The sequence below is a fragment of the Cucurbita pepo genome, chromosome 13, assembly GCF_057944985.1.
Source record: "Cucurbita pepo subsp. pepo isolate OVF chromosome 13, ASM5794498v1, whole genome shotgun sequence".
In the NCBI taxonomy this organism is placed as follows: domain Eukaryota; kingdom Viridiplantae; phylum Streptophyta; class Magnoliopsida; order Cucurbitales; family Cucurbitaceae; genus Cucurbita; species Cucurbita pepo.
The window spans coordinates 10,405,303-10,417,078 of record NC_141810.1 but is presented as its reverse complement, the minus strand read 5'-3'; the positions used below and the strand labels follow the sequence as shown (position 1 = coordinate 10,417,078).

The 11,776-nt window shown below is 34.1% G+C and overlaps 1 non-coding gene across 1 annotated transcript; it reads left to right on the top strand.

Annotated features, from left to right (window-relative positions):
- The first annotated feature begins 5,903 nt into the window (after positions 1 to 5,903).
- Positions 5,904 to 5,985, top strand: TRNAS-GCU (transfer RNA serine (anticodon GCU)). The gene has a single exon. It is a non-coding gene; the product is annotated as a tRNA-Ser (tRNA).
- The last annotated feature ends 5,791 nt before the right edge of the window (positions 5,986 to 11,776 follow it).

Sequence of the window (11,776 nt, the reverse complement as noted above, 5' to 3'; positions counted from 1 at the left end):
CCATAAACTCAATTGCATTTTTCACCATATTTTTATGAGAAACAAAAAGAAATTGAATTATCTTCTATTTTTTTTTTACAGGTTACCGCACCGAGAATATCGACGATGATTGTATTGGCATTGGTGAGCTTAGCTACCGTGAATTCCCTGAATCCGCGTATGAGTATAAACTCTTTAAAATTTCAAACGATCAATTGCCAAAAACACTTGGCGTTGTTGACGGAGTTTGGCGGTATCAGCGATGGAGTAACTTCAAATACTCACGCGTTCCGGCAAGCGATTGAACATCTTAGCACACTGGCGGGGGATGGCGGTGCTCAATTGATCGTGCTGCCAGGAAAATGGCAGGAAGTTTTAATCTGACCCGCCATTTCATAATTTTTATTGATAAAGAAGCTAAAATTCTTGCATCACACGTTGACCTATGAGTATATTATTTTTATAAAGTTAACAACTTTGGGAGTGACGATTTGAATTTTAATCCTTAAATCCAAGCTAAATTAGTTAGATTTGTTTCTCATAATCTATGGGTGCAGAATGAATGGAATGACCACTTGTGAAAGTTCTCCTTGTGGGAGGGGAAGAGATGTTATTGGTGGACATACAGCAGTCTCATCTTTGGAGCTAACCTTACTGATGTGGTTATCACAGGTGATTATTATTTTTCTTTACCTTTTAACATTTCTTTTCTTAAAAAAATGGTTAGCAAAATTATAGAGTAATAAAAGTGGATTCGTGACATGGTACAGGTAACAACGGCACGGTCGACGGGCAGGGGTCTTATTGGTGGGATAAGTTTCACAAAGGGGAGCTCGACGTAACACAACCATACATGATTGAGATCCAATGGTCCGCTTAGGATAGTCACCTAAGAGAATACAACTTTTAAATAATAGGTCTCATTCATGATTTGCATGTACTGAGTATTTGTTAAAATATTCAAGCCACATGCTACTTTTATTTTCTACATTTGCAAAGCATCATTGTACAGTTGACGGCGACATCACAATTTTATAAACCATGCCACATGTATAGAATAGTTGTATTTAATTTCGTAGACTACAGGTTAGTATAGGGTATTTATGTTTTATTTTTACTCATGTCTATTTTAATTTTAAGTTGTCTTGTTTTAAAGACTTTTTATTAAACATTAAATCCATGACAATGTTTTATGAATACGTTTCAAATGATTATTTTGAGACCTACACACTACCAACTCCAATCGAGAAATGAACAAGCTCTAGAGATGTGCCAAAGTGCTAATATTTTTGTGTTGTAGTGTAGTTTCGATAAATAGTGTGTTGAGTAAGGCATTAATCATTTTTAAGAAATAAACGGGGCCTCGACATTTCTTTTGAATTCATCACCTTGCAAAATGTGAGCTCTCATGGGAAAGTTAGGTGCCCTACTAAAAAGTTTTCCTATGGTATATGAGTGAGTGTAACGACCCTATATTTCTAGTAACCTAAAGTCGTTACCTTCATCATAACATACTCTCTGGTGCGGAAATAAACATTTAAAACTTCATCATAAAACATTTTCATGGACTTACATGCTCAAAAACTTCTTTAAAATAACATAATGAAATATAAAATAAAAAAATAAACATTAAAAGTAAAAACACGGTACACTAAATCAATTAATTGAGCAAATTAATATTTCACATGGGACTCAATCTTAATCCTCATTAAGTTATGAATTTCGACTCTAAAGGATGTCTTTTGATTCACATGGGTGATAATTACTCTTGTAGCCAATTCAATATGCCTTACCATTTTGGGGACGTGGCCAAATATTGAGTCGAAGGCATAATTTTACAAAATGGAGTTCACTTTTTTCAATATAAGGTAAGTCGTTGAATAACCCTTGAGTGTTGATTTCAGAACTTGAAAAATGGGATCCCACCTTCTCAATGTTTCGAGAGGAGCGTAGTTTCTAATTAGATTATAAATAGGGAGCTCTAAACATAATTTCACAAAATGGATTGCATATAAAGTAAGTTGAGGAATAATTCCCTCAAGTGCTGATTTTGGAACTGGAAAAAAAATGGGATCCCACCTTCTCAATGTTTCAAGAGGGGCTTTTGACCTAGTTGTAATTATAAACCCCTTAGAACAAATTAACTAGTTTGTAATGATGATATTAATGGACACAACTTGTCATATAGTACATTGTAACTCTAGATTTATAATAGGGTATCTAGATTTATAATAGGGTATCTTATGGTTAATGAATGAAAATTAATTAATTAAAGAGTTTAATTAATCAACTTTTATATTATTAATGGAGGTAGGCGTCCCCTTCCAACCCATAAGACTTAATTTGAAGTGCTTAAATTAATATTTAGTTATAGGGCTCCTACTAGACTCAATTAAAACATATTGACATGATAGAGTTGAGGTTGTGAGATTGGATAACATCCATGTACCCTATAAGCACGGGCCATCATAGATGAGGCACATTCTTATGCCAATGAGGTAGATTCAGAGTAGTCCCACTATAATTAAACCTTACTTAGAACTCAATCTGTTTCGAGTATATGGTATCGTGTATGGAAATAAAGTAGAGGTTCTTATCAAGACTTTTGTTTCATAAACCAACTTTTAATGGATTAGGGACAACATGAATACACTATGAGATGGCTACGTGAGGATCCCTCCCTCCTAGATTATGACATGATATTATGATCCGACTTTAGTCATCACCTATTCCTTAGTATGTATGCATTCGGTCACAATTATATAACCATAATATCCCTAGACCATATATCATGAGCGAAAATGATTTTGTGCTTAACAAGACCTTTGTTTTGTAAACTAGTCCTTGGGTGGACCAAAGACCATATGGATATATTATGAGATGGGAGAAAAGTGTATGGCATGATGTTGTGGTCCTACTTTAGAATTGTCATCTATTATTTAGTATGTATGCACACAGATATTATCAAGATCATAACGTCCACATGCCATCAGTGCCACTCAAACGGAGGTCGTGCATCACCATGACATGCATGGATCACTATATAGTCGTGTTTCACCATGGCATGCATGGATCACTATATGGTCGTGCTTCACCATGGCATGCATGGATCACTATATGGTCGTGCCTCACCCTATGCTTATATATGTATGTATCACACAACACACACGCACATATATAATAGATACATATCTACATGCATAGATACACACATACATATACATATATACGCATCACACATATATATGTATGTATGTAGTTATACATTTTTATAATTTTCATCTTCTTTTATAATTTTAATCTTTTTGTTTTGAATGTGCAAAATGTTTTCATATATGTCCTCTATATTCGTTTATTAAAAAAATATTTTCCAAATAATTGTAAAATTTCCAACATTTTATATTAGATAATAATCTTTATATTAAATAGTATGATTTTTATAAATACTTTATTATAATTTTATTCAATAACAATCCATATACTTTTTTTATTTTTTTATTTTTTGAAAAATAAAATTGTAGGTCATATTTCACTTCGATTTAAAAATAATTTTTGAAAATTTCTTAAAAAAGAAAAAAATATAAAAGAAAAATTTTAACAAAAATATAAAAAAAATAATAATAATTTTGAGTTATTCTCTTCCGCTCATATTCAACTCATTAAATTTTAATCAAATCCATATAGAAATATCAAAAACTAAACAAATAAATATTTTGGTTGAATAGGTTCCTAATTTAATTATTTAGATGGTAAAAAATTCCAATCAAATAATGAATTCTGCTTAAGTTAATCATAAAATATTCATATTAGTTTGATTGGAGTTATTCGAATAATTTATTAAAAAAAATTAATAAAAATAAAATGTTAATATGGAAATCATTTTATAATTTGTTTTTAAATATTAATTTAGTTGCCTTGGACTTGGGATTCGATGAAAATGATGATTTCGAGCTAACCTTTGGCGATCTTGACGGTCTTTTTCTTCCCTATGAGGCTGACGATTAACTCATCTCCGAAGATTTGGATCAAACTACCAATTCGTTGGATCAAACTCCCATGACTACCAAACTTCTTGAATATCCTTAAAATTACACCTTATTCCAATTCCCGGAGATGAGGAAATCGTAGTTTGATCCAAATCTTTGGAGATGAGGAAATCGTCAACCTCATAGGGAAGGAAAAGACAGTCAAGATCGCCAAAGGTTAGCTCGAAATCATCATTTTCGTTGAATCCCAAATCCAAGGTCGTGAAATAAACAGAAGGGTCACTAGGGGCGGCATAATTGGCATCTTTTGTAGAAACATCATCTTGATGTACAACGTTTGTTGGCTGGTCAAGAACCTCAGTGGTTAAGCAGTATTCCCAAATTGGATCGGAAGAATTTTTTCTTACGTGTACAACATTTGCTTTTGATTCCTGCATTTTGACTCGGCAATTTGGCTTAATATAGCCTGGCTTTTCGCAACGATGACACACCACTTTCACCTGACAATCTCGTTTAAAATTGCCATGTTTTCCACACCTGTAGCAAGCTTTAAATGGCTTCTTTGATGACGGCTCACTTTTGAATTGATTCACATTACTTGATGAAGGCTTTAAATGAAATTTTCTCCTTTGATCTTTGACATACAACACATCTTCTGACTTTGGAGAAAACTCGTTGCCGCTGGTCATTTGCTTAACCAAGGCTTCCTCATTTGAAAGAAGATTTTCCAGTTCAATTACCGTAGGCTGATTTGCCCACCCTTGTATTGAGGAAACAAAAGGCATAAATTGTTTTCGTAATCCACGAATAAGATAACGCCGTAATCGAACATCACTCACTGGCTCCTCAGCATCTAATTCTAAAATTTCAGAACATAGATTTTTCAATAGAAAAATTACCTTGAGTTACCACAGCTAGTTCATTCTCTAGAAATTGCAATCGAGATATATTTTTCTTAGTGAAAAACTTTTGAAGGGTTTCCCACACTTGCTTGGGTGACTTTAAATCAGGAACATTATCAATATACTCCTTGCTAATCAAAGTTCGCAAGGTAAATAAGGCTTTTCCACATTTGATCTTCCATTGTTGGCGTAATTTTGCATTTTGTGGAGTATCTGCTGAAATTTCTGTGTCATCACCTTCAATTAAATCCCACAAATCTTGCCCTTGTAGATAAGCTTCCATGCATAACTTCCAATAACTATAGTTATTGACAACAATCTTTTCCATAGCTACACCCATAGAAGCACCTCCACCATTCATCTCGTTGAGTAATAACATCAAACCGAATCAACTTGGCTCTGATACCAACGGTCACAATATCTCACGCTCAAAGGTGGAAATAAATATGAAATTATTATTAGTCAAAGAAGATAATACAGGAACAACTGAAATAATAAACAGTTTACTGTGGCTTGTGTTTTAATAAGGCGGAGGGCTCCTATTTAAACAAAAATAAATCTGATAAATAGCTCCTACAAAAACTCTACTCAAATAAACTATTCCTCCTAATAAGGATGAATGGCTTAACAAGTTGAGTAATTCCATCTAACAATAAGTGCACTAATATTACTTGTGTTTTAGTGTTACACTAATTTTGACAATTACTTGTGTTTGAGTCATAGTAAGTAATTTTTGTTCTTTTATTGTTTTTGAAAATGTATTAGAGAAAGTTTGACTTTCAAATTTTTGTATAGCTTAGACCTCTGCTACAAAGAACATGTGTCTCTTTTGCCGAGTGGTTAAGGCGTGTGCCTGCTAAGTACATGGGGTTTCCCTGCGAGAGTTTGAATCTCTCAAACGACGTGAAATAAAATTTTAATGCCGAGTTAATAAGATATTTGTATTTTTTTTCTTTTATTTTTTTCCAAAATCTATTAGAAAAAGTTTAACTTTCAAATTTTTGTATAGCTTAGATCTCTACTACAAAAGACATGTGTTGCTTTGGCTGAGTGGTTAAGGCGTGTGCCTGCTAAGTACATGGGGTTTCCCCGCGAGAGTTCGAATCTCTCAGGCGACGTGAAATAAAATTTTGGCCTGTGCTTGCTAAGTACATGGGGTTTCCCACAGTTCCAATCTATTAGGTGACGTGAACTAAAATTTTAATGTCGAATTAATTAGATATTTATTTTTTTTCTTTTATTTTTTTTAAAGCTATTAGAGAAAGTTTGACTTTCAAATTTTTGTATAGAAGGACATGTGTGGCTTTGGCCGAGTGGCTAAGGCGTGTGCATGCTAAGTACATGGTGTTTCCCCGCGAGAGTTTGAGTCTGTCAGGCGCGACGCAAAATATAATTAAAATTCTGAATTAAGTATGCCAGCTAAGTACAAGAGATTTTCCTAATAGATATTGGGGCTTTGCAAAGACCTCCCCTACAAAAGACATAGGTTGATTTGGCAAAGTTAAGACATTTGGACCTCTCTTGACATATCCTATTGTCTTCGATCATAATGTGAAATACATTAAATATTTAATTTTTTTCTAAAATTTCTTACCCCTTTTTGGTCCTCTATCCTTTCTTTTTACTATTTTGAAATTCTTTTCCTATAAATAATAAAAAATTAGGAAAATGACATTTTTGCCCTTCATGCTTAAGTTCTCCAAATGCCTAAGTCCTTATATTTCTTGCTCAAGGGTGGGTAAACCTAAAAGCCAAAGGATGAGAGAAAATGAAATCCTCAAAGGATTAAGACAAACGTACCTATGGCAGCATGAAAACAATTGGGGGTGACACTCGAGGAAAAGATCATGTCACACTGAGTAAAGGAGGGTACATGAATGAAGTGAGACGGATCAGAATGAGAGTACTTCTAAAGATATAATGACTAAGAAACTTAAAAGTTACCATCTTTACCAAAATGGTGCACTTTCCTTCGGTAGGTTAAACAAAGAAATTCTAAAATTAAGTATACTTTCCTTGGAAATGTTTTTTATGTTGTGTGACCTTAGAGAAATATTTATAGAAAGCATGTGAATGAAGATAAAGCATGCTCAAAGAATTTGCGTCAGTTTTGTGGGGATAATCTTCACTCTTAGAAGTGAGAAACAAATACTATGACCATGTTGCAGTAGAATGTTGGGGCCATCAAGTGCTAAATCCAGATTTCAAATTTGGGATTCAAAATTCTAATTTGAATCTTAGACATGTGTAGGTTAACACGACATCAATGAAAAAAAAAATAGTTTAAATAAGTTGTATAAGGAGGTAATCTAATTCTAGTTTTATCTCTGGGTTGATCCAAATTTTGTACAAGGAGGTGTTAATCTCTTTGATTCAAGAGTTCTTGCTTCAACAAAAGCTTGGATCGCTGGGCTGAGAATTATGGTTTCCTTATCACCGGTTCTCACAATTTTCTTTATGGTTCCAGAAATTAGACTTCAAGATGGATCTATTAAAGATAATTTTGAGCAACCGAATACCAAAAGCTCAAGAACAAATGACCCGAATGTCAACGTCGAGGTAAGTAGTCATCTTAGACTTTTCTTAAGAAATACTTTAGAAATCATTTGGATTTCATTAGGGAACTTAAGCTAAGTATGAATTAATGGAACCGTGAGTTTGTTGGGTTTTATGTCCTAAAACTCATAGTTTGTAAACAAAAACATATTATATTTTCAATAAAGTTATTATTGTTGTTTATTCAATAAATATTGTTATTGAATAAAGTGAACTTTACGATCATTAATCTAAATCCAATAAACTAAGAACACTTTGGCTATAGTATGATTACTTGAACTATATGTAGAGACATAAGAGTGAATCAAGTTCAAGTATATAGTCAAAAGGATCTATAGTATAAGGATAAGGCTGAGTACCTTATTCTGGGGACACTATGGATGCGGCCCACTTTTGTACATGATATAAACAATGTGATCACTAAATTGTACATGTGGAGACATGTGAGTGGGGGCGTCCTATGCAATGAGTATTGCATAAGATCAGACCATGAAGAAAACCACTCTCACTTTATAATGTCGTTTACTGTTGAGACTGATTTTCTTTTCATTCGATAACCTAGGTAACTCGGTTTTAATCCTGAGCTAACCATGAACTCCTGTTTATTCAGAATTATCCTTAGATTTGCATGGGTGAGAGTGGCTCTAGTTCGCCGACTCAATAGGCCTCCCATTTTAGGGGTAAGACTGGGTGAATGGCTGGGGACGTGGGGTGCAAGATGGAATTCACTCCTACCCACTTTTAGGGATAGAAGAGAGGTAGTTCCCTTAAGCACTGACTCCAGGTCTTGAACAAGGGGCCCCACCCTCTAATTAGCCTGAGAGGGATTCGGTTTACTGGTTGGACCACAAACCAATTGTTCATTAGAGGATTAGTGAGACATAAGGAACAAGAAGTAACTTTAGGGGTAAAACGGTAAATTGACCCAGCTCTAGTTACGAACAACCTGTGAAGGATCGACTTACTAATCATGGTTATATCAAATGGACAGAAATATATCTATAGTGAGGGGAGTGCAACTACTAGGCTAAAGTGGAGTATCCTAGTAGTTAACGAATGTTGGTTAACCAGGTTAATGAGTTTAACCGGTTAATCTAGGATCGTTGGAGCCCATGATCTATAGGTCCATTATGTCCCTCTGCTAGCTCATATCGGACTAACCATAGAACAGTGTGACGAGTGAGTTCGAAGTGTTCGAATTCAAATTAGGGAATATGCGCTACATATATACGATATATTTAACCACATTTTTGTTTTATTTACAAATTAAACAAAAAGATTTGAGTGGAATTCAAATTAATTGTTGAATAAAAAATGAAGAAAGTCAAAATGTTGACTTCATTTAATGGAAAATGCATGTGAGTGGAATTTTGAGTTGTCAAAATTTGGTTTAACCAAACTTGCATGCTTGCCAAATAAACCCCACAAATTTGAGTGGAATTTTGAGTGTCAAAATTTGGTTAACTTCAAACATGCATGCTCGCCACATAATCCCAAACATTTGAGTGGAATTTTTAGTGTCAAAATTTGGTGATCTCAAATTTGCATGAACATGCAAACATGACTCTTTAAATAGAGTGATCATGGTACATGGAAGGACTTTCTCTTCTTGGTGAAAAACCTTGAGAAAAACCTCTCACAAACACTCTCTTCACATATACAAAATCCCTCCCAAGTTTAGTCACTCACCGGATTCCACAATCCCGTTCTAAGGCTGGAGGATAGTGGAGAAGACACTAGTGGTGGTTCGAAACCGGTTCGTAAGGAAAAAGAAGTTTGAACTACAAAAGGTTAGTATCTAAACTCATTAAGTTTTAATACTTATGAACATGCTAGTTATTTACTATAATTGATGTTCTAAAAGTGCATAAGATCCAAATTGCTTCCGCATGTGTTATATTAACACCATCAGAGTTAAGATTCCGAACTAAGTGATTTGCTCGAGATTCAATTAAAATTATCAACTAAATAAACTCTGGTGCCCATGAAATTTTAATGCTAAGCATATGATGGCATATTAAGATTATATATGAAACTTTTTTGTCGTTAGAAAAGATTAAGTAGCTAAACCAAGTAATGGTGTAAAATAATCGTAATGCCCCTAAGGTAACCTACCTTCGATTCATGTTCCGAATGATCTCCAAATGTCATAAAATTGTTTCAGACGCCTTATTTCGTTATTTATAAGGATCATATTAAGTTTTTGAATCATTAGATTATGTTTGGGGCTCGAACCAAGTTTAGGATGCTAAATGACTAGAATGCCTCTAGAGTAACGTATCATTGGTTCATGACCTAAATGATATGAGATTTTTATAGAATGGAATAAGATGTAATTTTAAGGATATTCAAGAAGTTTGGTAGTCATGGGAGTTCGTTTAGGGGTTGAATCAAGAATAAAGTGTAAAATGACTCAAATGCCCCTACTTGCCTAAGCATTGGTTTATGAACCAAATGACCTAATATTTTATATATAGTCTATTTTCAAGGATATAAGGTGTTATGCAAGATTTAAAATTAGTATTTTTTAGGGGTTATACAAAGAATAAATACAAAACCACAAAAATGACCTACATGCCTAAGCTTTGGTTTATGGACCAAATAACTCTAAACGACCTAAGATTTTATATATGCCTATTTTCAATTATATAAGAGGCTATGAAAGTTTCCAAAGTTATTGGAGCATGCAGAGGGGCTAAACCAAGAAATGATAAAATGACCAAAATACCTCTAAGACATGGACAATTTCAAGGTTCAAACTCCCTCCAAATGACTTAAAGATTTAAGTAAAGCCTATATATAGGGACATGAAGATCTACCCAAGAGTTCAGGGAGTTTGAAATATTTTAAGAGATAAATAAATGGCCAAAATACCTATATAAGGATTCTAATATGTTTTCAAGGCCGAATAGGACAAGTTTTATGAATCTTATAAGAGACATATGCCATGTAAGTTTCCAAGGACATTAGAACATGGTTGGGCTATAAGCCAAGACTTAAAGGAAATGACTAAACTACCCCTAAAGGCTCCTAGTAAGGATCCATGGTTTGTCTAATTATCTCAAGACACATGTTAGGATCCTTATAGAGACTTAGGAAAGTTGTTATGGAGTTCACATATACATGGCCTATGAGATTTTCGACTCATGTGTTGTTATGCTATGAGAATAACCTTTTGTGCAAGAACTAAAGAAACCATGAGACTAGGAAAACACTCCAAAGACAAGTACCAAGAAAATAGCACAACACCAATCCTTAGACCACCCAAGACTCAAGAACATGAAGAGAAACTCATGTATGATATTACACAATTAGAACATATTTAGGGTATGACCCAACACTGAAACGAAACGGTAAAAGATGAAAAATACTCTTACCAACTTAAAATAATTCATGAAGATTCTAGTTATGACAAATATGGTCTCACGATTGGCTTGAGCTCATGAGGATGACGTGTTACACAAACAAGAAATGTACACTTTATGGCCATGAATTCTAAGCATGTCATGAAGATAGAGTGTGTTACCGGTACGCATTATCCTAGGGTTAGCCTATGAGGTTATGCAAAGATTTTCTAGCCTAACGATATGAACAAGACATGAGAATTACACACTCCATGCCCTAAAGTTATCATGATTTTAAAGAATGCTAGGTAATACTCTAATTATGTTCAAGGTGACCCATGACCTCTTACCATGCAGTGCTTCTTGAGGCCCATATTTTTCTCTTCTAGGTGGGATGCCCTGCATCACGGTTCTACATATTCAACCATGCAACATCGTAATCTTGACACACTCACGACAAGCCTTAAGAGAAACTTAAGCCCCATATATATTTTTCACCTGACTTTGTGGCTTTTTCAAACCTTAGGCGAGGTTTGTCTACGCCAATCGAACATCGCTTGTGTAGAATCCAAACTTGTTCGATCACACATGCCACTTACACGTGCATGTTCAATCATCTGCGATACAACTGATTTGCCTCTACACTAGACCAAATGATATGAACCAAGGTATCAATCATACAATATAAGTTTTAGTGAAGATGTGAAAATAATGTTGTTCAAATTATCACAAGATGTTGCAATTTATGCCACATTAAAGAAGAATCAAGCTCCATTTATTCTTGAATGACTACAAATTTTTTGTGGATGATAATTTATTTCTTTAATACATTTTAATGTTTATTTACATAGTGGCTAATTATGGTCATAATGTATATACCTAGTGAATAGTTATGGTCATGAAGTATGAAAGTTACATGTAACGACCCGAAAAAAAAAATAAAAAAAATAAAAGATAATAATTAAATAATTTAATTTTTCCTAAACTACTCCCCACTCACCCCTCCCTC